A 27,836-nucleotide genomic window follows, 5' to 3' on the forward strand; every position below is an offset into this window, starting at 1 on the left:
CTTAGTTCACAATCAGCTGAATGGATGAAGATCTATATGCCCTAGTGTCATTGACCATCCAGTGACTCTAGAAATCAAGAAGAAATATGATAAGCCAACAAGCAAACAAAACCAAATGAAAAGCAGCTTTCTAGTCGGGGAGAAAACAGTCTAAAAGGATTACAGGGTCAAAATCATGAGAGCAAAACACACTGGCCAAGATTGGGGACAAACCCTAATCTTCACTTACAGGCATCAGTGTGACTGCCTGACTGACAACAAGCACCATAGGCTAGTATGCGTGAATGTTCCTCAGCATATCGCATTGATTGGCGCAACTGTCAGCAGATTAAGCGCGCTCAACGAGGGAGCCAAGAAAAAAAATGAAACAGAGACCGGATCTATTACTATGAATTTCAAACTCAGACCAATAAGCAGGAGAAAAGAAATAGAACTAAAGGTAAAAAGTGGAACTATAAAAGTTCACACGAAATCATGAAATCTAAGACAAGACAAACAGAAGGATGGCTCCCCAGCAGAGTCGCCAATTTGTGGTGAAGTAAAATTATAAGTGCGGACACAAACAAATTCCTCTAACTCGATAATGGGTCTAGCCACAACTAATACATTCTATGGAAGATTTCCTTAGGTTATAACCAATTAAGAGGGCCTACCTCCTAGTACGCTTATCTCGTTTGATGATGTCCTTGCTTGCTCGCTTCAGCTATCTCTCACTTCCTTCTTCAAACACCTGAAACAAGTAAACAACATCAAACAACCACTGTGATAATAGACAAATTGTAATTCAACCTACTTAACAAGTCAAGAAACATTAAGCCATGAACATGTAAGATGACAAATCATGTAGGAGACCAATCGATAGTTGCATATATATTGAATCAAGAAGAGATTACAACCATTGTCTCAACGTTTCCATTCTCCTCCGACAAAACCAAGTTCCCACACACTTCTGCTAGCATTACATGATGGACTCAACAATAATAGTTTTAAGGCTCTTCCCTTTAGGCTTCAACAATAAACCAAATTCACACTTATCCCCCACACAACTAGAGAGCTACAATTATGAATAGCTTGTTGTTTACTCCAAACATAATTAGCACTAGCACACCCACATTAACACTAGCTTGTGCTTGGGAAAAAGGGAGGTTTATATAGGACGAATGGATGAGAGATGGATCATCTTCTCATGGGAGAAGGTCTTATCTCTTGAGGTAGTCCCATCATTATAGGGGAAAGAACCCAAACTCACATCCTCGACCCTGTTAGTGTCAGTCTTTCCAGCCTTCCTCGAGTGATCAAACGTGCTCTTACAAAGTGATTTTGAAGTGTCAAGGTCAAATTTTGTCATTTCAGTGAGTTTTCAAGCAAAATTTGGCCACTAGGCATTAGGTCTAGGGTTTGTTTTCACTCGTTTCAAAGTTGCCCAAATGTCATTCCATGTCATCATTCAGCTGATTGTATCATCATTCAGAGGGTTGTCATCATCATATTATGCTCCATTGGGTCATGTTACACCTTGTTCATGCTTCAGTTGTGCCTTGGCAAGGTTCATTTCCCTCTCCTAGGGTTTTGAAGGAAATTTCTCTTGGATGGTCAAATCATTAGAAAAACTTGTATCCTGATGTTCGTACACCTTCCCCTATCCTTAATGTACCTTATCAAATGCTTCCCATTACTGAGATCCCCCAAATTCCTCATTTTTGCACAAACCCTAGTTTCTTGCTACAACTTGGCAATTTTCTAGGTTGGGCTTGTATTTTTCCCTTTTGGACCCCTTACCCTCACTTGATCTCTGAGATTCCACTTTCCCTTGCTTCCTAACATCCCTTCCTACTTCCAAAAATTTCCCAAAGAATTTAGAAGCCCCTTATCCCCTTCATTTCCCTTCATTTCCACAAAATTCCATGTTTCACACATCGGGATAAGTTTCACTCAAAAGTTGTTTCAGAGCAATCAAAGATGAATATTGCAAAACTGAGAGACGTTTTTGTCCAAAACATGCCAAGGAAGAAAACCTCCTTCACTTTTTACACAGGTGTCATGGTTTTGGAGAAATGTCAAAAATACCGTTGCCTCAGGAGAATCGAATGCACCTCTAAAGTGACCTTGGGAAAATCAAGTTTTCTCCTCTCTTGGTTGGCCAAATGACTTTCTTGATGAGTCAAATGATAACTAGACACAAATATTTTTCCAATGAGCTATCATGAGCTCAATTTGGAGTTGAGGAAGGCATTCAAAAGTTGACTGAAACAGCACTCTACCTTGAGGCAGCCTCATTTGGCACATTTTGACCAGTCTTGGGAGATTTGATTTTTTACAAGGAAAACTAACTCCAAATTAAAAAATTTCAGTTGGGTTGGAAATTATACTCAAAGACCTTTCCAACGAGCTATCTTGCGCCCAATTTCGACACCGGGAAGGCCTCCAAAAGCCTCCTGCAAAATGCACTATGTAGTTGAGGGCGCGCTACGCATCAGGGAGGGCGCGCTACGCATCAGGAGCGCGCTACGCATCAGGCCACATTTCTTAGTGCAAAATTACAAGTGCGCTACGCATCAGAGGGGCGCTACGCATCAGGCTGGGCGCGCTACGCGTTGGGTTTCTTGCTCAGGAAATCGCCAGCAAGCCACCAAAACTACTTCTCTCTCAAAATCTTTTCAAGTAGGCCTCTAATCCATGGTGATTTTGGTTTTGCTAAGATGAATGAGCAATGAACATGCAAAAAAAAATTCCATGCTAATATGAAGTAAAAACCCTACCTTGCTGTATCAAATTTTAAAAATGCAAATGTGCTAGGGTTTCATTGAAAGTTGCTGCCCAAGGTTACCCATTTTCCATTCCTCTTTCCCCATATTTTCATCACCATTTTCCTTGACATTTTTCCATGCAATCATATAATTTCCCTATTAAAAATCATTAAAATCCCTAAACCCTACTAATCCCTAAAACCCTATGTAAATTTCCTAAACCCCACTCCCATTAAAATCCCACAAATTATGATTGTATATGTTCCATGTTCCTTTCCTAAAATTTCCTTTCACATTTGTTTTCCTAATCCCCTCAATGTTCCCTTTTCCCTAACATTTCCCATGTGTGTTTGTCCCCTTGGTAACAGCATCCAAACAAGTCAAAACAGCAGTTCATTGGGTGCACAGTCAGCATTATTTTTCAGTCACTTGCCTCCAAAACCATGTCAGAAACCGAAACAGATTATGAGCAGGATTTTGACAGTGATTCTACACCAGAGGTAAGTGTGCCAAGGAGGTATCACAAAGGTGACGGAGGTCCAGTTTCATCATGAATTGGCTCGTCTCTTTGTCTTGCATTTACATGGAGACCAAGTTACCTTAGCTGGAGTTAATGTTACTCTTACACCGGAAGCAGTTTCATTAGCAACAGGTCAGTAAGGATTGAGATGCTAATCTTGAGAGGGTCAACATCCATTTAGAGAAGTTGTTGGCGAAGGCCAATCACTTGAAACATCATTATTAGGCTCGCATGCATGTGTGCAAAGCAAGAATGAAGACACTCAAAGGACGGTTGGCCAAGGAACTAAAACGGAGAAAAAGGCCCGATCCCCTTCATATTTTGGCTGAGGCTTCCTTGAAGGAGCATGGCACTAAATGACACACCTTCAGCTCAAATTTCAGAGAATTTGGAGCAATTTTGGTCATTTTTGAATTTTTTTGGTCAAAAAACAGGTTTTTGCCCTCAACGCGTAGCGCGCCGCGCGCTACCCTGAAGATGGGCAAGTACATTTCTCAAAAACTCAGCATTTTTGGATTTGTCATGACAAATTACACTTGCTCAGCAATTGCCAAGACATTTCATCAGGTTTTGAAACCTCAGAAGGTCAAAAAACATGCAAAAAATGACTTTCTGCCACTTTTTGGACACAAAGGAAGCAATCTTGGCAGATTGCAATTTTGGAGGGGTAAATGGACACCAAATTGATAAATTCCACTTGGGTTGGAAAGTAGACATACAGAACTTTCCAACAAGCCTACTTTTGCCTCATTTGGATGTCGGGAAGTGCCTCAAAAGTTGGCTCAAAGGTGCGCTACGCGTTGAGAATTGGGGCGCTACGCATCAGGGAAATTTGCCAGATTTTCACCTAGAGCTCAGCAAAACGTAGATTTGACTAGTTTTGACCTTTTGGAGTGATTTTTCATCCTCCTTGATGTAATTAATGTAATTTTATGATGTCATGGCACTTATTTATCTCTTCTAGAAGATTCATTCATAAAAAGTCAAAAATTTAATGAATGAATTGGTTTCCTAGCTTATAGAGGCAAGTTGTTTTGACTGCCTAGATTTTAGTGCTCAGTTTAGAATTGGTTGAAACAGCTCCTAGAAGGATGAGATCGACCCCTAAAGGCTAGGGAATGGGTTGGCATGGTCTATATTATGTATTTTCTAAATCATTTTCATGGTTGGAGAGGTTGGACTCTGGAGGGATTAGCTTCTATTGTATTACACTTTGTATCTCTGCAATTTTGGCAAAGGAAAGACCAGGGTTTTGCAGCACTATTTGGGATTCCTGTGGTTATTTGTGTTGATGGTGTGTTCTCTCATGTACTTGTAAGATTTTTTATGTGTATCAATTTCCTATTTCTCTTTTCTGCACATTAAGTAAATGAAGTGTTAAGGTAGAATTCATAATTTATATGCTTTGCCTTTAAGTTTGCTTAATATCTATGTTTTCCTCTGTCTAAAGAGAACTCTCGATGATTTCTTGCTCTCTTTAGCTCCTCACCGGTCATTCCTATCCATTCACTTAAATCAAAGGCATCAAGACAATCTCCTACCTTGCCCCAAAAAGACCTCTGCAAAAGCTGTGTCCCATCCCCGCACCCAAAATTGCTCTCCCCCTGTTTTCCACCAAAACCCTAAAAATCTGAAATCAAACCTTCTCAATCATTTTACTAGCCTAAAATCAGTGTTCTTATTGGTCATCTCCGCCCTTTGAAGATCTTTTGTCGAGATAGACCCGGAGAGAGCCCTCTCCTGCCCCGTAGGGCTAGCTACGAGGCTAAGTGGTTTGATGTTGCCTTGGATTTTGTCTTTTTCAGCCTGAGGCCAAATTCAAGCGCTAACATATTGGCGACCATACTGGGGAAGAAAAAATGGTTTGCTTGTTGATGTCATTTGTTTTATAAGCTACAGACAGAGCCTGAAGTTATGCCAGGTAGCCTTAGAAACGCTTTTGCTTTGCATTAGCGGAAGTAGATAAACGCTGCTTCAGTCAATCTCCGGTCTAGCTTGTAATCGTGACATCTAACTTGTTAATTACCCCAGTACATGTATCAAGTTCAGATCTGATTGTTGATGGTGGACAACGATCAGACACTGGCAAGGCTGAAATCATTCACCTGGTGACTCTAAATCTTTTTCGAGATCAGATCCAAAGACTCCACATGAGGATGATCCCGACCAGCAAAAACATGAAAGGACAACATGGACAGATCAGGTATTCAAGTTGGAATTTCATCCAAGACATTTTGTTCTTTGTCATAAATTATTTCTTCTCTTTTCCCGAGAATGTCAAAACTTCTTTGCAAAGTATACTATGCTTGAGAAAAGATCCCAGGCATGCAGTTGATTCTTTCCCTCTGAAGATTGTGAATACCAAAGATTTGCATGCCTTTGAGCTTGATCAGGATCCTTTTTCTGAATTTTGTGATGACCATCTTCAAATTGATGAGCCTCAAGAGACCAAGACTGATTCTATACCTGTTGTACATATCCCTACACCTTGTAAAATTCCAGATCGGTATAAACCTCTTGTTTTACCTTCTGTTCTCCATGCTTTCCCCAAAAATTATGATCTATACTTGCCGAGGTTTGATGGTGAATGTAAGAATGTCAACGCTGAGCAACATGTGCAGAAATTTGAGCCTTTTCTAGACCTTTTTGAAGTTGATAGCGAATATGTTAGTATAAGGCTTTTTGCTCTTTCTTTGCAAGCCAAAGTCAAGTGTTGGTTCAAAGCCCTGCCTGATGCAAGCATTTCAGATTTCCAACAGTTCGTCAAAGTTTTTCTCGACAGGTGGAAGATCGGGCAGAACCTTTTCTTGATTGTAGAAGAGTATAACCAGCTGAAAAGATTGCCAGGGGAGACAGTACAACAGTTTACGGCCAGATTTAACCAAGTTTATTATTCAATGCCAGTTGATATAAGGCCTACTCCTAGATCGGCTCTCTTGCACTATCTGGGTGCCTTTGATCCGGAGATGGAGTTTCAGCTGAGAGAAAGGAATATTTCAACACTTCACGAGATGCAAAACAGTGCAGTAAATGTAGAGGCTCATCTGCTGATCCGAAGGGCAAGGATGAAGGAAGAAGAGATGAAAAACATAGATCTGGAAAAATCGACATCTTTAGAGGTAAAGCTTGACATTTTGGTAAGTGCAGTAGAAGAGATGATGCAGAAGGTCAACGCAAGAAATGATTATGATGTTCAAGCTCATGGCGCGTTGATTGAAGAAGAACAAGTTGTTGATCCAAAACCTCTTCTTTCTTATCCTAGTTGTCATAGATCTGATAATGATTGTCTTATAGATCATCTTGGAGAAGAGAGATCTGTTGATATGACATGTATGCTTGATGATGTGTTTTATAGTGATGATTTGCCTCATTTTGATCAGTATGATGATGATTATGTTCTCCAAACAGAAGCTACTATTGCAGACGAACCAGCAGCTCGTTTTTGGGAGGAGGAAGTTCATTTACAGCAGCTCAAATACAGTGATCAACTGATGCATATCAGCTATGACAATGATGAGGAAAGCGCATCAAAGTTTGAAGTAAGTGAAGGATCTTTGCCTTTTTGTTTTGATTTGTTTCAGTTCATCAAAGATAACTACCATGCAATCAGAAATCAAATGTCAACAAGTCTTGATTTGAATCATCTTGAGAGCAATGAAAATTTTGTTCAAGACTTCTCATATTCAGATTTGCAACCCCCGAAAGCCATTGATTGTCAAGTTGCAGCTGAAGACTTGGAAGTGCACACACATGATTTAATGATTCAAGGTGATTCCCTACCATTCTGTTTTGAATCATTTCAGTTTTTGAAGGGTAGATTGCATAGTAAATCTTCAAATGAACAGCCTATAACAAATCAGCAATTTCTCAGTGTTAATGTTGAGGATGAGATAGATAACAAATTTCTTGAGCAGCCTGTAGCATCAGATTTGCAGCCACCAAATGAAATTGAAGGGCAGATTACAGATGAAGCTGTGGAAGATGAAATACATGATTTGATGATGCAGGAAGATTCTATACCCTTTTGTTTCGAAACATTTCAGTTTATAAGGCAGAATCTTCGTAAAATCTCTCAAGAAAAAGATGAACAGCTAGAAGGATGTCATACATTTTCAATGGATACATTACAGCAGTCTTTTCAAGTTTTTCATGATCCAATAGCTGATGTTTTGGATGAGGTTTGCAGTCAAAGTCTTTCTCCATTGACTACATGTGAGCTTGAAACATGTGCTGACATGAACTTGATCTGGCAGTCGGTTTCTTTGTCATTTTTAGCAGAGGTCTCCTCACAAGGCTCAGATCAAAGTTTGCATTCATGGTATGAGGAGAAGAGAAGTAATCCATTGGATGAGCTAAGTCCCAGTGTGCTTGAATTTCAAGATCCTTACGCAGTGTTTTTGGAGGCGGATAGAGAATTCATATCATTCAACGGCTCTGTTTCTAAGTTATCATGGGAGTTGCCATTCATTAGTTCTCTCTTGTTGTTCATAAGTGAGCACTTGCGGAGAATTCAAACAGCAAACAGAATACTTACTTGGTTGCATTGGTTGTTTCATTTCACTTGATCAGGTGATGAATGAAACTGTTAGAGTAGGTTTTGATGAATAAGCTCCACTTTGAGCATCATTTCCAGTTTGTCGGTTGTGTTTAAGTATTGAGTCAGTTTTTAGTTGAGTGACAGTCAATTTGTGTTGTCAAGTCATCATTTTTCAGTCATGCATTTCAGCTTGAGTTTTGACTCCATTGCCCAATGGATGAAGGCACTGTCTGCTCTCCCAAAGATCTGCCGTTCTTGGCACCTCCAAGGAGCTACCATCCCCATTGGAGCCAATGTTAGTGTCAGTCTTTCCAGCCTTCCTCCAGTGATCAAACGTGCTCTTACAAAGTGATTTTGAAGTGTCAAGGTCAAATTTTGTCATTTTAGTGAGTTTTCAAGCAAAATTTGGCCACTAGGCATTAGGTCTAGGGTTTGTTTTCACTCCTTTCAAAGTTGCCCAAATGTCAGTCCATGTCATCATTCAGCTGAGTGTATCATCATTCAGAGGGTTGTCATCATCATATTAGGTTCCATTGGGTCATGTTACACCTTGTTCATGCTTCAGTTGTGCCTTGGCAAGGTTCATTTCCCTCTCCTAGGGTTTTGAAGGCAATTTCTCTTGGATGGTCAAATCATTAGAAAAAATTGTATCCTGATGTCCGTACACCTTCCCCTATCCTTAATGTACCTTATCAAATGCTTCCCATCACTAAGATCCCCCAAATTCCTCATTTTTGCACAAACCCTAGTTTCTTGCTACAACTTGACAATTTTCTAGGTTGGGCCTGTGTTTTTCCCTTTTGGACCCCTTCCCCTCACTTGATCTCTGAGATTCCACTTTTCCTTGCTTCCTAACATCCCTCCCCACTTCCAAAAATTTCCCCAAGAATTTAGAAGCCCCTTATCCCCTTCATTTCGCTTCATTTCCACAAAATTCCTTGTTTCACACATCGGGATAAGTTTCACTCAAAAGCTTTTTCAGAGCAATCAAAGATGAATTTTTCAAAAATGAGAGAGGTTTTTGTCCAAAACATTCCAAGGAAGAAAAACCTTCTTCGCTTTTTATATAGGTGTCATGGTTTTGGAGAAATGTCAAAAATACCGTTGCCTCAGGAGAATCGAATGCACCTCTGAAGTGACCTTGGAAAATCAAGTTTTCTCCTAGCTTTGTTGGCCAAATGACTTTCTTGATGAGCCAAATGATAACTAGACACAAATATATTTCTAATGAGCTATCATGAGCTCAATTTGGAGTTGAGGAAGGCATTCAAAAGTTGACTTCAACAGCACTCTGCCTTGAGGCAGCCTCATTTGGAACATTTTGACCAGTCTTGGGAGATTTGATTTTTGACAAGGAAAATGAACTAAAAATTTAAAAATTCCAGTTGGGTTGGAAATTATACCCAAATACCTTTCCAACGAGCTATCCTGCGCCCGATTTCGACACCGGAAAGGCCTCCGAAAGCCTCCTGCAAAATTCACTATGTAGCTGAGGGCGCGCTACGCATCAGGGAGGGCGCGCTACGCATTAGGAGCGTGCTACGCATCAAGCCACATTTCTCAGTGAAAAATTACAAGTGCGCTACGCATCAGAGGGGCGCTACGCATCAGGCTGGGCGTACTACGCGTTGGGTTTCTTGCTCAGGAAATCTCCAGCAAGCCACCAAAACTACTTCTCTCTCAAAATCTTTTCAGGTAGGCCTCTAATCCATGGTGATTTTGGTTTGGCTAAGATGAATGAGCAATGAACATGCAAAAAAAAAATGCCATGCTAATATGAAGTAAAAACCCTACCTTGTTGTATCAAATTTTAAAAATGCAAATGTGCTAGGGTTTCATTGAAAGTTGCTGCCCAAGGTTACCCATTTTCCATTCCTCTTTCCCCATATTTTCATCACCATTTTCCTTGACATTTTTCCATGCAATCATATAATTTCCTTATTAAAAATCATTAAAATCCCTAAACCCTACTAATCCCTAAAACCCTATTTAAATTTCCTAAACCCCACTCCCATTAAAATCCCACAAATTATGATTGTATATGTTCCATGTTCCTTTCCTGAAATTTCCTTTCACATTTGTTTTCCCTAATCCCCTCAATGTTCCCTTTTCCCTAACATTTCCCATGTGTATTTTTCCCCTTGGTAACAGCATCTAAACAAGTCAAAACAGCAGTTCATTGGATGCACAGTCAGCATTATTTTTCAGTCACTTGCCTCCAAAACCATGTCAGAAACCGAAACAGATTATGAGCAGGATTTTGATAGTGATTCTACACCAGAGGTAAGTGTGCCAAGGAGGTATCACAAAGGTGACGGAGGTCCAGTTTCATCATGAATTGGCTCGTCTCTTTGTCTTGCATTTACATGGAGACCAAGTTACCTTAGCTGGAGTCAATGTTACTCTTACACCGGAAGCAATTTCATTAGGAACAGGTTAGTAAGGATCGAGAAGCTAATCTTGAGAGGTTCAACATCCATTTAGAGAAGTTGTTGGCGAAGTCCAATCACTTGAAACATCATTATTAGGCTCGCATGCATGTGTGCAAAGCAAGAATGAAGATACTCAAAGGACGGTTGGCCAAGGCACTAAAACAGAGAAAAATGCTCGATCCCCTTCATATTTTGGCTGAGGCTTCCTTGAAGGAGCATGGCACTAAATGACACACCTTCAGCTCAAATTTCAGAGAATTTGGAGCAATTTTGGTCATTTTTGAATTTTTTTGGTCAAAAAACAGGTTTTTGCCCTCAACGCGTAGCGCGCCGCGCGCTACCCTGAAGATGGGCAAGTCCATTTCTCAAAAACTCAGTATTTTTGGATTTGTCATGACAAATTACACTTGCTCAGCAATTTCCAAGACATTTCATCAGGTTTTGAGACCTCAGAAGGTCAAAAAACATGCAAAAAATGACTTTCTGCCACTTTTTGGACACACAGGAAGCAGTCTTGGGAGATTTCAATTCTGGAGGGGAAAATGGACACCAAATTGAGAAATTCCACTTGGGTTGGAAAGTAGACATCCAGACCTTTCCAACAAGCCTACTTTTGCCTCATTTGGATGTCGGGAAGTGCCTCAAAAGTTGGCTCAAAGGCGCGCTACGCGTTGAGAATTGGGGCGCTACGCATCAGGGAAATTTGCCAGATTTTCACCTACAACACAGCAAAACGTAGATTTGACTAGTTTTGACCTTTTGGAGTGATTTTTCATCCTCCTTGATGTAATTAATGTAATTTTATGATGTCATGGCACTTATTTATCTCTTCTAGAAGATTCATTCATAAAAAGTCAAAAATTTAATGAATGAATTGGTTTCCTAACTTATAGAGGCAAGTTGTTTTAACTGCCTAGATTTTAGTGCTCAGTTTAGAATTGGTTGAAACAGCTCCTAGAAGGATGAGCTCAACCCCTAGAGGCTAGGGAATGGGTTGGCATGGTCTATATTATGTATTTTTTAAATCATTTTCATGGTTGGAGAGGTTGGACTCTGGAGGGATTAGCTTCTATTGTATTACACTTTGTATCTCTGCAATTTTGGCAAAGGAAAGACCAGGGTTTTGCAGCACTATTTGGGATTCCTGTGGTTATTTGTGTTGATGGTGTGTTCTCTCATGTACTTGTAAGATTTTTTATGTGTATCAATTTCCTATTTCTCTTTTCTGCACATTAAGTAAATGAAGTGTTAAGGTAGAATTCATAATTTATATGCTCTGCCTTTAAGTTTGCTTAATATCTATGTTTTCCTTTGTCTAAAGAGAACTCTCGATGGTTTCTTGCTCTCTTTAGCTCCTCACCGGTCATTCCTATCCATTCACTTAAATTAAAGGCATCAAGACAATCTCCTACCTTGCCCCAAAAAGACCTCTGCAAAAGTTGTGTCCCATCCCCGCACCCAAAATTACTCTCCCCCTGTTTTCCACCAAAACCCTAAAAATCTGAAATCAAACCTTCTCAATCAGTTTACTAGCCTAAAATCAGTGTTCTTATTGGTCATCTCCGCCCTTTGAAGATCTTTTGTCGAGATAGACCCAGAGAGAGCCCTCTCCTGCCCCGTAGGGCTAGCTACGAGGCTAAGTGGTTTGATGTTGCCTTGGATTTTGTCTTTTTCAGCCTGAGGCCAAATTCAAGCGCTAACAGACCCCATCTGGCCAAACCATTTACCATACTTCTGTTATGAAGCTTCTAGAGCTGGAAGATTCGGCGCTATATTTAAAAAACTTTCCATAAGAGGATCGGCACAACTGGAACAAAGCTCAGTCGCTTCAGTCGGCGCTAGGGACAGTGTTGATCCCTGCATATCGGCGCGAGGAGGACAAAGGCCATTAGTGTTGGTCTTGTAAACTGGGAAAAATAGAAGTTTTTGGGTAAATGGTGCAAAAGGGAATTGTTCTGCTCTTGAAGAGGGACAGAATGGGAGTTTCTTCATGAAGGGAAAGCATGTAGGGTTCACTGTAGAGGTCCTCCAGGATCACGGAATGGGGAGTACATGGACAGTGACAAAGTGTTGTGTAACAAGGCTGACCAGATCATTTTCAGCAATTGTAATACTGACACTCCCAAGCTCATCCCGACATTGAGTGAACCTGCTAAATTATTGTGGTATTGGAAAGTCGCCCTTCTCCATATTTATCTTTTGAAGCTTGTCCTTCAGTGTCAGCTTCTTGTGGTCATTGCTATTATGAAACAAGTCGGCCAAGCCTTGCCACATTGCATATGGTGTATCCTTCCCATGGAGGTTTGAGACAATATGATCTCGAACTCCTTCTAGTATGATCATTCTCGCCTTTGCAACACATTTCTTCCACTTTTCCAGATCTTGAGCATTTGTTGTTGGAGGCTTAGGAATATCTTTATCTATGAATTCCTTTATGTTGGGAGCATTATTTTGGCCATTGCAAGTCACTTTGGATATGAGAAATTAGCCTTTGTGAGTCATGATGGTTGCATTGACATTATTCAGAGACCTATGCGAAGAATATTTAAACTTATATTCCCTTGTAGGCTTTGTAAGGGTAATCACCTTATTTATTTATGTCATGAGATTTCAATGGTACAAATATTATGGTATGAGTCTGAAGGTTCTTCTAGGTTCAAACCTCTTATGATTTCTCAACAACCTACTTAACCATTGGTTGACGAAATGGACAAACCAATGCAATATTTAGTTGATCCTCCTCCTCTTTTGGAGGTTGAAGTGTATATTGACCACGCCTTCCTCATTTCTAGTTCATGTTCTTCTAAACGAGTGGGAATTCCAGTCATTTTAAGTGTACTTTGTCCATATTTTAGCAATGTTTCCTTTGATTAGGATCATCTTATTGAGCCTCATCTTCCTTATTCTACACCTTTCCAAATAAAGGTTGGATTTTATTCCAAAAATACCTACCGATGTATAGTATATGAAGGATCCTCTATAAGTACTTTATCCTCCTTCACTTGGAAAGTTTTGGGCTCTCAAAAGTTGGTAACAACTACAATTCAATTGTTGGCTTATGATAGAACAACTAAATCTCTGGGTATTCTTCCTCAATTTCATGTCACGTTAGGTGGGAAGGCTATCTTAGTCAATCCCATTGTAGTTTATGGACCTTTGGAATTTAATATGCTCCTTTGGTAAGTTAATGTTTATGTTATAAATGTTATGGCGTATATTCTCTATCAGTGATGTATTTTCCTCACAATGAAAGAATTATCACTATTGATCAACTTGCGTCTAGCAATCACCATCCTAATTCAACTTAGCTCTAAATACCCCTTTATATGTTCCTAGTGTTCAAGTACAATCTCCCTTGACACAAGTGAATTATGCGACATCATATCCTCAATGTTCAATTTCTTTTAAGAATAGGTCCTTTAAAATCATGTTTTCCTTCTGTCAACTTTGTCCCAACAATTGATTAAGTAATCTTTCCAATGGAGGCATGGGTGCCCTTGCTTTCTCCTTTTGATTGTTCTAGTTCTCATGATTTATTAGATGTTAAATTTCCTTCACAGGAGGATTTCCTTGAAGCCATGACTATGGTTGATCAATCATCTTTTCTCACATAACTATAAATTATGGGTGTGTTGTCGTTGCGATAAACACCCTCCAAAATTTTGCCTCCACTCAAATTTTGGAGCCTCCTTGTGATCTTACGATTTGTTGTTCCAAGTTTATCATAATGACCTCATGATTGGTTGAATTTTTTTAGTGTTTAAGCCTTCTTATGAGTGTTTAGGCCTTCTTATGATATTTTAACTATTGAAACCACATGCTTACACATGCTTAGCATTTGATGCATTTTCAAGTGCACCTCTTTCTTGCAAGCTCAGTAGTCAATGTTTACCTCTACAGAAAAGCATTGCACAGTCCTTGGTAATAGGTATTGCACAACTCACAACCCTTGCATAGCCCCTCCCGACAGTGCTTTGGAAAGTTGCAATGTGGAATCCACACTGATCGCCAGTGTGCAACATTATATGATAGTCTCTCTCACTCTTAGAGGCAATTGTATCATCATTCCAACGAGTATTCTAAACTATCGTTTTTGTTCACCTTTTGCATTCACAAGTGTATCTTTCATTTTCATGACTATTGTTTTTGCTTTCTTTCACTTTCACAAGTGTCACTTTTGTTTTCTCTTCACTTTAGCATGCATCACTGTCACTTACTTTAGCTTCTGTAAGTGTCAGTTTCACTTTTAGTTACTGTCACAAGTTTCACTTTTACCTGATTGCACTCCTTCATGTGTTACACTTTGGCGAGTCACTAGAGGCATCTCTAGCACACTATTTTGCATTAGTTGGTCTTATATCTCATAAGAATACACACTAAACACATTCCCACAACTTAGCACACATTCTGGTTGAGGTCAACATTTCTGTCGTAACTTGTATTCTAAGTGTCATAAAGTTACGTTTCAATTGTCGCACTTAGAAATAAGTGTCACTTTACTGTCGTTTCACCATGTACATGTTCAATTTAGTTATTGAATGTCTTTTGGTCATGTGTTGGTTTGTATAAGTGTGTGTGGCCATGTTAACAAATTGTCATATTTTCTTACTATCACTTTCTTGTCTCATTGATTCCACACTTAGTCAATTTTGGATTTTTCCTAGTCCTCTCAACTTTCATGACTCATGATTGATCCCTTAGCCTCCTCTAACTATACACTGTGCATTCCCAAGCCAAAGTGATGAAGCCTTACCTCTTGGAACTGCACAATACGCAATCATGGAGGACAACCTCCTCAACTATGCATTGCACAATTCAAAAGCTCAATCACTCGATTCTGCTGACTACATTTTCTCAATGCGTAGTCCTTGACCAACCTTGTCCAATGTTTCACACCACGTATTTCAAGTGGACATTCAGGTCATCCTTGGGCCCTTCCCTTGCTTAATTTCGCACTACGAAATCATAGTACCCAAACCTATCACTTATTCCTCTTTCACTCGCTCAACAACACAATGCCTTGGCCAACTTTTCCCTTACTGTGCATTGTGCAACCTCAGTAGAGATAGGGTTCATCTCTATGTCACTATCATGCCCAATTTCATAGTCACCTAAGACTCCCCTTCAACTATTATGCATTGTATAGTTACATTGAACAACCTTTCCTCCTTGTCTACTTACCTTGTCCAACTGCGCAATATTTTCATAGAAGGAGCCTCCTACTCTGCATTGAGTAGTTATAGTGTGAAGTATGTCACCTCTGGGTCACTGCAACCCTCAATTGCACAATTTGTTAAGTTTATCCCTCGATCACTGCGCATCTCATAGTTACAATGGCTAGTCTTTCACTCTTGCTCATTGAAACCCTCATTGCACAATCCCTTGCCTTTTTTGGCCTCCTACTATGCACTACACATTTCTAGTGGACAGTGGGGTCATTCCTTATTCCCTGTGAAGCTCAACTATGCAATCCATGCCTCCTCTTCCCTAAGAATTGTGCATTGTGTAGTCATAGTCAACAACCATTCCACCCTTGTCTATTGGACTATCACACTACACAGGACCCAGAAGAGCTTGTCCCTGTTGTGCATTACATAGTTTTAGTGAACCACATGGTCATCCCCTAGTCACTATTGAGCTCAACTACGTAATTCCTAGAAAGCCTCTCCCTCTCATCCCTTGTATAGGTCCTTCACAATCAACCTCTTTCGTGAGAAAAGAGGAGGTATATTAGATAATTTTAGGACTGACCTTGCCTTGTCATGAGTGAACTTGTTTTGCAGGTGAACCATCTACACATGACAAGATGATTCTCAAGGAATATGTTAAGTATGATTTACAAGAAAGAGCCTACAGAGAAGAAGCACTGGAATAACCATCATGATGACACAAAGAAACCCTTGACCATGACAGAATGGTGGCATCACATCTAGAGCCTTTGGAGGGTGAAGATGAAGAAAAAAGTTTTGAGGTCATGTAAAATCTCGCAAGTCACATAGGAATTCGAATAGTCATAGTAGGAGTTAGAGATTCATGAGGAAGGTCAAGAGTCTCATGGGAGGTGGAAATTCACCTCATTTGTTATAAATAAACCCTCCTGCATCAAACAAATGGACTTGGACTTGTCACGTTGGCTTCTAAAGCTTGGCATAAGAGAGAATATATTTCTTTGAAGCAGCAAATAGTGACTTAATGTTCCACTATAGGGCCTATTGTGGCAACGTCGTAATTGTGTATCTTTGGAAATTCACTTCATATATGAAGCTCTCAGAGCCAACGCACTTTCATGCATATGTGTTGAACGATTGTGAGACTATTCTTTCATTATTTGGAGTGCATGTTTATGTTAACACATACTCATGAAAATGAACTATTTTGTTGGCTTTGGTATGCATCTTGTTTAATGTGTGTTGTTACTTTCTTTTATGATTATTGTTATATTGTGAACTACTTTATAGGTTAATTAATTCTCTGTATGCTATTTTGTGTCTCTTTTAGGATAGTACTATTACTCTTATTCTAGGGGTTCACTCTCTCTTTCCTTGTCGTGAGAGCACCTTATATACATTGTAATTGTATGCCTCATGGTGTCAACTTGCTTGTTTCAAAGATTGTTTATATAATCTCTTATGTCGATAATTGTAGCCAAGGCGAATTCCTAAGAATAATGGAAACGATCCTTGTTTCCTGGTTGGGGCTCCTATTCCAAACGGTGTGAGGTCTAATTAGGACTCCATACTTGGGAAACCCATTGGTTGATGAATTTCCAACACAGTCAACAGGGCCTTGGCTACCAAAAGAGTCCTTGGTCTAAGCCTCATAAGGGGCTTGGCCTTAAGAACTATTATGGGCAAGCCACAAGGTTAGGTTGCTTATTGTACCATATTGTACATATAGAGCAAGCTTTTTCAAGTTTTATATTCTATAACGCAAGATTTTATCTGAGGTTTACATATTACATGTATTAACTTTTGGCTTAGTGTTGCTAATTATATTTACAAGACTTCAAAGACATATTCTTTAGGCATTTCTTAGTCTATCTACTATGACAAGTATTGGATCTTAAAATCGGCATATAGGCTAGGTTCACCATGTTGCATTATGCATTATCAATTTCCTATTCCATTTTGGCCTTAGGATTGACCCCACCAAATTGTGATGTCAAACCTTCTTTGTATTTAAAAGTGTCATAAATTGTGTGGTAGAGCCTACCTTGTTATGGGTGTTCTAGAAAGTGCCTTGTTTTCACTTGGCACCCATGTTGAAGTTTTCTTCTTAGGCTCATGAGTCATCTTTAGTTCTGCCATGACTTTGCATTGAAGTTGGATACTTCTTCCTCGCTCTTATTCTGATTTATACCCTAGAGTCTCCCAAATGGTTAATTCGTATTAATGCATTGCATATTTATCACTTGCACATTTTTAGCTTAATGCAAGCTCTATCTTGCTCTCTTTTTTGAGCGACACGTCAATGCATTCTCTCTAAAAGTTCAAGGCTTGCATCTTTTGCCTTTTCAGATTAACACCCTTATTCCTCGAGTGTCCATATCTTGCACAATTCCCTTGTGTTGAGCATAAGAATGTTCCAAGCACTAGGGCTACTTTGTTTGTTCGCGACACTCATTCCATCCTTTGTATCAAAGCATTCTTATATTCTTTTTCAAGATTTATATGATATGAAAAAAGATAAAATAAATAAATCAAATCAAATATTAAAGAAAGAGGGGACAAGAATAAAGTTTCTTTGTCTATATATGGCAACAATGTCAGTAATATCGCCCTTAAACAAGGAACCTACTTATGAGTCTTATCATCATCAATATAGTTAAAATGGCCTTTTGGGAATCAAACCCTTTTTTTGAGTATTTTTATTCATCTAGTTGGTTTCTCTTTTAGTCATATGGAAATCATATTGACGTCTCTTGTGCCAAAAAATTATACATTGTTCATTCTTGAGTCTAAGTTCCCAAGTCACGAATTTTTAATGCTTATATTAAAGGGAAGACATATGTATTTTGGCCATTATGGAGCAGTGTCAAACATATCGCCCTTGAGAAGGACACCTAGTTACGAGTCTTATCATCATCATGATGGTTAGTATGGCCTTTTGGGAGTCAAACCCTTTTTTTTTAATCTTTTTACTCCTCCAGTTGGTTTATATTTCAATAATATGGAGAGTCTATTGATGCCTCTTGTGTCTCAAACTTATACATTGTTCATTGTTGAGTCTATAAATTTGTCACAAAATGTGTCATGCTTATATTCAAGGGAAGTCAGTTGTATGCCAACCATAATACATTCTTTCTTGACTCGTTTTGTAAACCATTCTTGGTTGCCAAGTCACTTGTAGCATCAACATGATCTTAGTCATACACTCGTGTTAGTATGGAAGGTTCCCATTGACTTAATGATGACAAGTTTTCTCTTATCAACTTTGAAAAATTGCTAGGAGAGTAGGCCTAGAGTAGTGCCTTGGCCTTGTTTCTATCATTGATGAGTGATCTTGTGCTCAACATTGATTTTCATCATCGATGTTTGAGCGAGTGGTTACCCTTGTGTTTGGTGTAAATTCACATTAATACAAATTGGGGTTCATGCAACACCTTTATTCCCATTTGACCCTATTGGTAGATTCATTGCCTTTGTTAGCAAGTCTCATTATTGGTTCTTATCCATAAAGTATTTTCTTGCGCTATTCCGTGTGGTACATGCAAGAAAAATACTCATAAGTGTTTTTCTCATTATTTTGTTTGAGTTCTTCCTATTATTGGCCCTCCTAGTTACACTCATGTTGACTGATGGGGTGTTCCCCAATGCCTTCTTTTCATCAAATCTATCCCCATCAACTCCAACTCATTGTTTTGGGAATAAGGTTTAAAGTATTTTCTTCGTACCTTGGGGTTTTCAATGATCAGTGGAAGATTCCCTCACTATTAATAATGGGAATACACCAATTTCCACTACTTGATAGATTCCTGTAGAGCCTCTAACTTGCACTTGATTATCCATCATTACCTACAGCTTTTCTTCACTTATCCCTCTCTTTTGCTCTATTTTCCGCCCAGATCATTACATTTGATGTCTCTAAGCATAATTAGTTAACTTTGCTTATGTTTTACTGTTGGTTTAGATTTTTGACATATAAACAGAGTTTCCGCAGCTGTTCAGCAATTCCGCAGCTGTTCAGCAATTCCGCAGCTGTTCAGAGATTCCGCAGCCTTTTTGTTGTTTGATATGCTCCACGTGTCTTCTCAAGGAACGAGCCACATGGGCATGTTGGGTTGGATGTACACATGGATCGTATGCTATTGGTTGAGCCAAACCAGTCACGTATGCCCTTGGTCAACGCAGGTATTCCCTCGGTCAAACGGTCAAGTTCTAAACGGTGGCATGAGAGTCGTGAGCAGTTGGGACACGGAACCGTAGCTGGCACCTCGTCCATGCCATGAAGATAGCTAAAGACAGGATCCAAACATAGATTTGTCTCCCATGATGACCGTTTCCCTCAAAAGTGCACGGAGTTGCCTACGTGTTTGCTGCACAAGTTAATTAGCCTAGACTGCGTGTTGCTGCGTAGTTAATAAGTTAGGCTATAGTTGCTTAGTTCACGCAGAGAGTAGTTGCCTCTGTGCTTATAAATAAAGCGTGTGCCAACGCTTATAGATTAGCTTTTTGGAGTATTGTAATTGCTGCGCTGATTCTGTTATAAAAACTCTGTTTGAGAAGGCTGTTCCTACAGCACTTTTCACTGTATTTTGACATGCTGGTTTTATAAAAAGAAGACTGTTCTGTTCACCTTTTCGTAGCTGATCTTTTAAGTTGGTTGCGTGGATGGAGGGCCCCCATCTATGACAGCCCGTGTACATAGTGTTTGATTTCATTTTCATGCTTTCAGCAATTTCTATTTCTTTCATCATGTATCATAGTGTACCATTTGATCTCATGTCATTTTATTTTCAGCATTCATTTTAAACTGATTAGTATTGTTCTTTTGCAGGTTTTTAACCCGGGATTGTTTTTGTCTTTGTGTATTTGCTTTATATCTGATGGTATTTTCAATTGACATGTTCAAAGTTGTTGCCTTTACTTTATTTTCATAGTTGATTTCTAGTTTAGTTTCTCAAAGTTGTATGTTAACATATTGATGGTCTCTTTATCATAAATTGTTCATCTTTTAGAGATCAGAATACTAATAAATTACAGCTGGCTTTGAGTACTTTTTAGACTAATCTTTAACTACTTTCTAATCGTGCTTCACATAATTCCATATGCTGAAAGCAGAGAGTTAGGAAGAGCTGAACATTATAACTAGTCTTTAAAGTAGATTTTTCTCATTTTTGATCACTTTTTAAACTCATCTCTAACTACTTCCTAATCGTGTTTTACATAGTACCATATGTTGGAAGCAGAGAGTTAGGAAGAGATAAACATTATCATTGGTTTTTAAAGTGGTTTTCTTACCTTTTTATTTGCAGCAGCATGAATAGTGTCTAGTGCCATTAGAAAGTGGTTCTTTGCTTTCAGTTCATTTCAAGTTATTTATTTATTTCAAGATTTTTCTTTGCAAGTTTAGAACGTAGTTAGAAATCACCTGTAACACACACTCACTCATTTAGAAATCACCTTACACACACACTCACTCATCTGTTTATAAAATCTCCATTCCATCTTAGGAAGATAAATTGACCATAAACAACACCCCCAAAACGACAAAAAGATCTAAGAGGTTGCTTAAGTACATATAGTACACCTTCACTTCATCAGCTTACGAGCCCCGGGTTGACAATTAATGACATCAATTTAGAAACACTAAATTGACTAAACATTTTGGCACCGTTGCCGGGGAAGTGAAATTAAGTAGCCATATTCTTAGAAAAAAAAACATAAAAATTTCAGGGAAAGAAGTTGATAACCTATCAAAGTATGCTCTCCTCTTGCACTTCAAGGTGATCTGGAGGATCAGAAAAGAGAAAGTTATTGATTTGGTAGTTTCTTGAGTATGCTCTCCTCTTGCACCTAGAGTGACCTGGAAGATCAGAAAAAGAACTATTAACTTGACTTGAAGAAAAATAATAAAAAAAAAAAATGACATGCATAGAGCTAGAGATTTTAGGGGAAGGTTTTTAGCTAGAGCTCGAAGTTCAATTTTTACAAGTCCATCTGCTTTAAGGGATATACAAGAGACACCTCCCTTATCTCCAACCGACACTCCTAGTCCTAGAATTCCTGGAATTCAAGAGCCAAGAGTTGACTCTCCTACACCTTCTATTGAATTTGAACCAGGAAGAGACTCTTCTCTTTCTCCTACAGAAAGACCAATTGTAATTGAGGAAGTGGAATCATCTGAAGAAGAAGGAGAAATCTCTTCTCATTCACCTTTTGTAGAGGAACCAGAAGATTTTGAAATCCCTAGGAGAACCATCATGGCAGAAGAAGAAGGAAGTGGTAGAGGTAGAGGTAGAGGTAGAGGAGGAGGAGGAAACAACAACAACAATAATGGAGGTAGAGGTCCCCTTGGAGGAGGAAATAGAGATGGGGATAATTCATTTGGGTTTCCCATTGTTAATGAGGATTCCCGAGCCACTATGAAAAACATATCACCATCTATCCTCCCAAATTTCCATGGGTTAAGGACTGAGGACCCTAAAACATTTTTATTTGAGTTTGAAGTGGTGTGTCGAACTTATGACTACCTGGATGACTCTCAGAAACTCAAATTGTTTCCTTCAACACTGAAGGATCAAGCCTCTAAATGGTTCATGAGGTTACTCACTCAATCCATTAGGTCTTGGGATGAAATGAAACAGACATTTTTGGATAGGTATTTGGACTATTGTATGCCTACTAATCACAAGGACGAGGTTTTTAAAATGATACAAAGAGAAGATGAGAGCTTAGAAGATTTACTTGAAAGATTTCAATATAACTTGAAAAGAGCAAAAATGAGTAGCTTGGATGAAGAGACCTTAAAAGCCCTCTTATTAAAAGCCATTAGGGATGAATGGATAGATATCTTAAACATGATGGGGAAAGGGGATATTTCTCAACTTTCACTCAATGATATAGCAGAACTTTGTATCCATCTCTCAAGAGGCAAATCAAAAACTCAAAAAGGGCCTAGAGATCCTTCTCTCCTTAGAGCAAATAAATCTGCAACAGGATCAGTAAGTAGGGCTGAAATCGGCAATATGCTTGATGAATTCAAAACTGACATCTTAGGGATTCTTAGTGAACAACTAGATACCCTTAAGATTCACAATAAACAAAAAGCAGAAGTTGAGGCTTTGGCCATTTTTTGCCCGAAATGTAGAAAGAAACATGCTTTAAGGGAATGTCCCTTGGACACACACGTTGTAGAAACATGTGTAATTTGCTCAGAAACTCATGAGACTAAGGATTGTCCTTCAATACCTGGCCTCAAAGCAGTCTTTCAAGAGGATCCAAGTACACTTGAATCTCTCTGTTTTATTGCAAGGAGACCTTGGCAAGGGCAACAGAATCAAGGGTTTAACAACTCTATGAATTCTCAATCCCAACTAAATTGGAATCCTTGGCAACAACCTTGGCCTCAACCTCAAAATGCTTTTCAAGCATGGATGCAAAGCATGCAAAATCCTTATGGGAGATTTGCTCAATTCTATCAATATCCTCCATCATTTCAGAATCAGCAGGCTCCAAAACTTCCAAATCAAGGTCAACAACTATCATTGCCATACCCTCAACAACAACAACAACCTCCTCCACAAAATCAAAATTCTCAACTCTCGCTTCAATCCCAGCAGAAATCAAATCAACTTCCCTCTCAGCCATTACCAAATCCAAATAATAGGAACCCTAAAAATGCTTACATGATGGAAGGTCAACCATTCCCTACCTATATGGTTGTTCCTCTCAATGAAGTACAACTCAGATCAGGTAGAATCTTAGATCAACCTTCTACAAGTATTCAACAACCAAGCATTTCTGAGGAAGAATCTCTCAAAGTCAATAAGGGTTCTGAAGTATCACTTCAAAACCAAAATATCCAAAAAGAAAAAGAAAAAGAATCAACCTCTACAACTCCCATAGTTGAGCAACCTACACCTTTAGCTACACCTCCTTTTCCTGAAAGATTACAAATTGACAAAGGAGTGGAAAAGCAAATATGGGTGCCTGACTATAGTTTTCTAGATGAATTGAAGAATGTCTGTATCAAGATCCCCTTGTTACAAGCCATTAAGGAAATTCCCATTCTAGCAAAGACAATAAAGGAGTTTAGTTTGAAGAAAACAGGAAAGAGAACCAGAGATACCAAAAGGATACATCTAGTTGGAAAAATTGCAGACATTATGATGGGTAAGATTACCATGCAAAAGTATGTGGATCCCGGTAGCCCTATTGTCAAGACTCATATTAATGGGTTTTAAATCCCAAATACTTTGATTGACTTAGGAGCCGCGATCAACATCATGAGTAGACAGACCATGGATCAGTTAAAGCTTCCTAACCTTCTCTTTACACCTACTTTACTGCAACTTGCAGATAGATCAATCATTAAACCGGATGGTGTATTGGAAGACATTCCAGTCTCCCTAGACTCTTGGGAATATCCAGTTGATTTTATTATTTTAACTCCCAAGAACAATCTAGGAGGACATCCTCTTATCTTAGGAAGACCTTGGTTAGCAACAGCTGATGCTTTTATCAGTTGTAGGTCTGGGGACATGTATATATCATATGGTAATTCCACCAAGAAATTCAACTTGTATCCTCCAGCAAAGGCAATAACATAAATAGGAGAAGATGAGTGGGTTGATGACGAGGATACTATTCAACCTGTTCTAACCATCTCTGAGATCAGTGAGGATAGTCAAATTCTAAATACATTAGAAAATTTTGAGATACCTTTAGAATATGACTCTGCACAGTTTCAGTTAGATGCAGACATTGAATATCTCTCCTCTAGACAGATGTCTCTCTTCTCAATGGAAGAGTTTGGTAGTTCTACAGTTGAAATCCTTCCAGGAAAAACATTGAACATTAACAAAAACTTGGAAAGACCACAACAAGAAGAATTAACTAAACTTTTGCAAAAACATTCCACTGCATTTGCATGGGAATACACTGACATGAAAGGAATCGATCCTAAGACTTGTATTCATCACATCTATATTGAAGAAAACAGCAGACCTATTAGGCAACCACAAAGAAGGATGAATCCAAACCTTAGGGAAATCGTGAAAGAAGAACTCCAGAAATTGCTAAAGGTAAACTTCATTTACCCCATTTCAGATGGCCAATGGGTTTCTCCCTTGGTTATAGTTCCCAAAAAGAATGGTAAATGGAGAGTTTGCATTGATTATCGAGAATTGAACAAGGCAACCTTAAAGGATCATTTCCCTCTACCTTTTATTGATCAGGTACTAGACACTTTAGCAGGTAAAAAGTATTTCTCATTCTTGGACGGTTTTAGTGGGTATAATCAAATTCAAGTAGCACCTGAAGATCAAGACAAAACCACATTTACTTGTCCTTGGGGGACTTTTGCCTACCGAGTACTCCCTTTTGGATTGTGCAATGCACCCACTACATTTCAAAGGGCTGTACTAGGAATCTTTTCAGATCTGATTCATGATTGTGTAGAGGTATACATGGACGATTTCACAGTTTATGGTAATACATTTGAAGAAGCTTTGGAAAATTTGGAAAAAGTACTGATAAGATGTAAGGAAACAAATCTTTCTTTAAGTCATGAAAAGTGTTTTATGATGTTTACTGAAGGGATTGTTTTAGGACATCATATTTCAGGAGATGGGATTAAGGTTGATAGATCCAAAGTTGAAGTCATCTCTAAGTTACCTGTTCCAAATTGCCAGAAAGATGTTAGAAGTTTTCTTGGGTTTACTGGATATTACAGAAGATTTATTGAAAACTTCACTAAGATAGCATCTCCTCTTTTCAAATTGCTTACCAAAGACTGTGAGTTCAAATGGGATCCTGAGTGTCAATCTGCCTTTGAAGCTTTAAAGACTAGAATATCTGAAGCACCCATCTTAAGGGGGCCAAATTGGAAACTCCCTTTCCATATTTCTACTGATGCTTCAGATACAGCTCTAGGAGCTGTTTTGGGTCAAAAGGATTTGATCCCTTATGCCATTTATTACACAAGTAATAATTTGACTCCCACTGAGTTAAATTATAATGTTACAGAAAAAGAGTTCTTAGCTGTGGTACATGCGATCAATAAGTTTAGACATTACATAACCGGCTATAAAACCTTTGTCCATACTGATCACTCTGCCATAAGATATTTAATGAACAAACCTGTTACTAATGGTAGAGTTACAAGATGGCTTTTACTCTTACAAGAATTTAACATTACTGTGTTAGATAGACCTGGAAAACAAAACACAGTAGCTGATTTCTTGTCTAGAATCCAAAACACTAATGAAGATTCTCCAGTAGAAGATAAGTTTCCAGATGAATACTTGTTTGCAGTAACTACCAAGACTCCTTGGTATGCAGATATGGCTAATTATCTAGTTACAGGGAAGCTACCTCTACACTTATTTCCTAATGAGAAAAGGAAAATCATTCAGGAGAGTTCACATTATTCTTGGATTTCTAATGAATTGTTCAAAACAGGGCCAGATTGTATAATCAGAAGGTGTGTTCGGGAAGATGAAATGCCTGACATCCTTAAGGCATGTCATGATGAACCATGCGGCGGGCACTTTGCTGACAAGAGGACAGCCTATAAAATCCTTTCTCTAGGATATTATTGGCCTTCTCTCTTTAAAGATGCAAAGCAGTATGTTAGAAGGTGTGACAGCTGCCAAAGAGTTGGGAGACCAACTCCTTCAAATGAAATGCCACTACAGCCTCAGGTATGCATCGAACCCTTTGAGAAATGGGCTCTAGATTTCGTTGGACCAATTAATCCGCCATCAAAGCAAAAGAAGTATATACTGGTTTGTACTGATTATGTTACTAAGTGGGTAGAAGCAAAAGCTTTGCCTTCTGCCACTGAAAATTCAGTTGTTCAATTTCTTTTTGAGGATATTTTCACTCGTTTTGGTGTCCCAAGGGAAATTGTAACGGATCAGGGCAACCAATTTACATCTAAATTGATGGAGAAGCTGATGGAGGAATATAAGATCAAGCACAGAACATCTACTCCATACCATCCACAATCCAATGGCCAAGTGGAATCTACCAATAAAGTTCTTGAAGGCATTATCACCAAGACTGTTCATCTTCATAGAAGAGATTGGGCGGAAAGGCTTCCTGAAGCCTTATGGGCCTATCGAACCACATGGAGGAACACAACAGGACATTCTCCCTATGAACTTGTTTATGGGAAGGAAGTCCTGTTCCCCATTGAGTTCCAAATCAAGACCTTCAAGATGGCAGTCCAATTGGGGATGAGCCTCACAGAAGCCCAAAGACACAGAATGGACCAGCTAAATGAGCTAGATGAAATAAGACAAGATGCAATTCTAAGGACCGATCTAGTTCAGCACCAAAGATCTAAATGGCATGATCGTCATATCAAAGAAAGAAAGTTCCAGAAAGGAGATTGGGCTCTATTGTTTGATTCAAAATTTAAGGACTTCAAAGGAAAATTTCAAACTCATTGGCTTGGGCCATATGAGGTTGATGAAGTCTTTAGTAATGGAGCAGTTCGAGTGAAGACCATTGATGAGCTTCAAACACCTCTTATTGTGAATGGCCATAGATTGAAAGTCTACCAGAGGCCACTCTCAAAAGAGGAATTTGTCAAGTTGTTTAAAGAAGATTCTGCAATCAGGTTGGTGGAGAAGGATTCTTCTCCTCCATCAGCCTAATCTTTGGTTTTTGAAAAAAAAAAAGAAAAAAGAAAAAAAAAACAATAATAATAATAATAAAAATAAAAATAAATAAATGTATAAGCCTAAAAACCAATCTCTGATTGGCAGGCTTATGCAGAAAACCTGAGGTGAAAATCAGGGTCACCTGACACCTCATGTTTTCCAAAAAAAATCTCTCTCTCTTCCATCTCATTTCGCCATTTCATCCACTTCATTCACCATCTCATTCATTCAATCACTCTCACTCCACCTCATTTCTTTCCATTCATCCATCCATTACATTCCATTCCACAAATAAAGTCATTGTCAGATTTATTTTTACACAGCTAAAATTGTTTTGTGCAGTCAGAAGGGTATTTCTGCAGTTTCTGCAGCTGAGGAGCAATTCCGCAGCCAATATCCCAATTCCGCAGCCAATACACTTTCTGCACCTGCATAAAAAAAACAGAGTCTGTTTGAAGAAGGAATCTACAGTCCAAAGGTCATCAGCAAAAATTGAAAGGTCATGTAGCAGCAACAAACAATGAAAGGTTAATGTCAGATCAGCAAAAAGAATCAAAACGCGGACACCTAAGGTATGATCTAATTTCTAAACCTATAGTTATAACATTTTGCATAGTTTACGGGTTGTGTTTTTTGCCATTCAATGTAATGATTGCCAATTCTCTCCATTACTCGACCAAAATCCCCGTATCTCTCAGCCTTAACAGCCATCATTCATCACGATTTAAAAGCCCACACACGGCTGCGTTTCCATTCAAATTTTTGTACC

This window comes from Pinus tabuliformis, chromosome 6 (assembly GCF_031772625.1).
Source record: "Pinus tabuliformis cultivar Carrire ecotype Pingquan chromosome 6, CPIR1, whole genome shotgun sequence".
Taxonomy (NCBI): Eukaryota; Viridiplantae; Streptophyta; class Pinopsida; order Pinales; family Pinaceae; genus Pinus; species Pinus tabuliformis.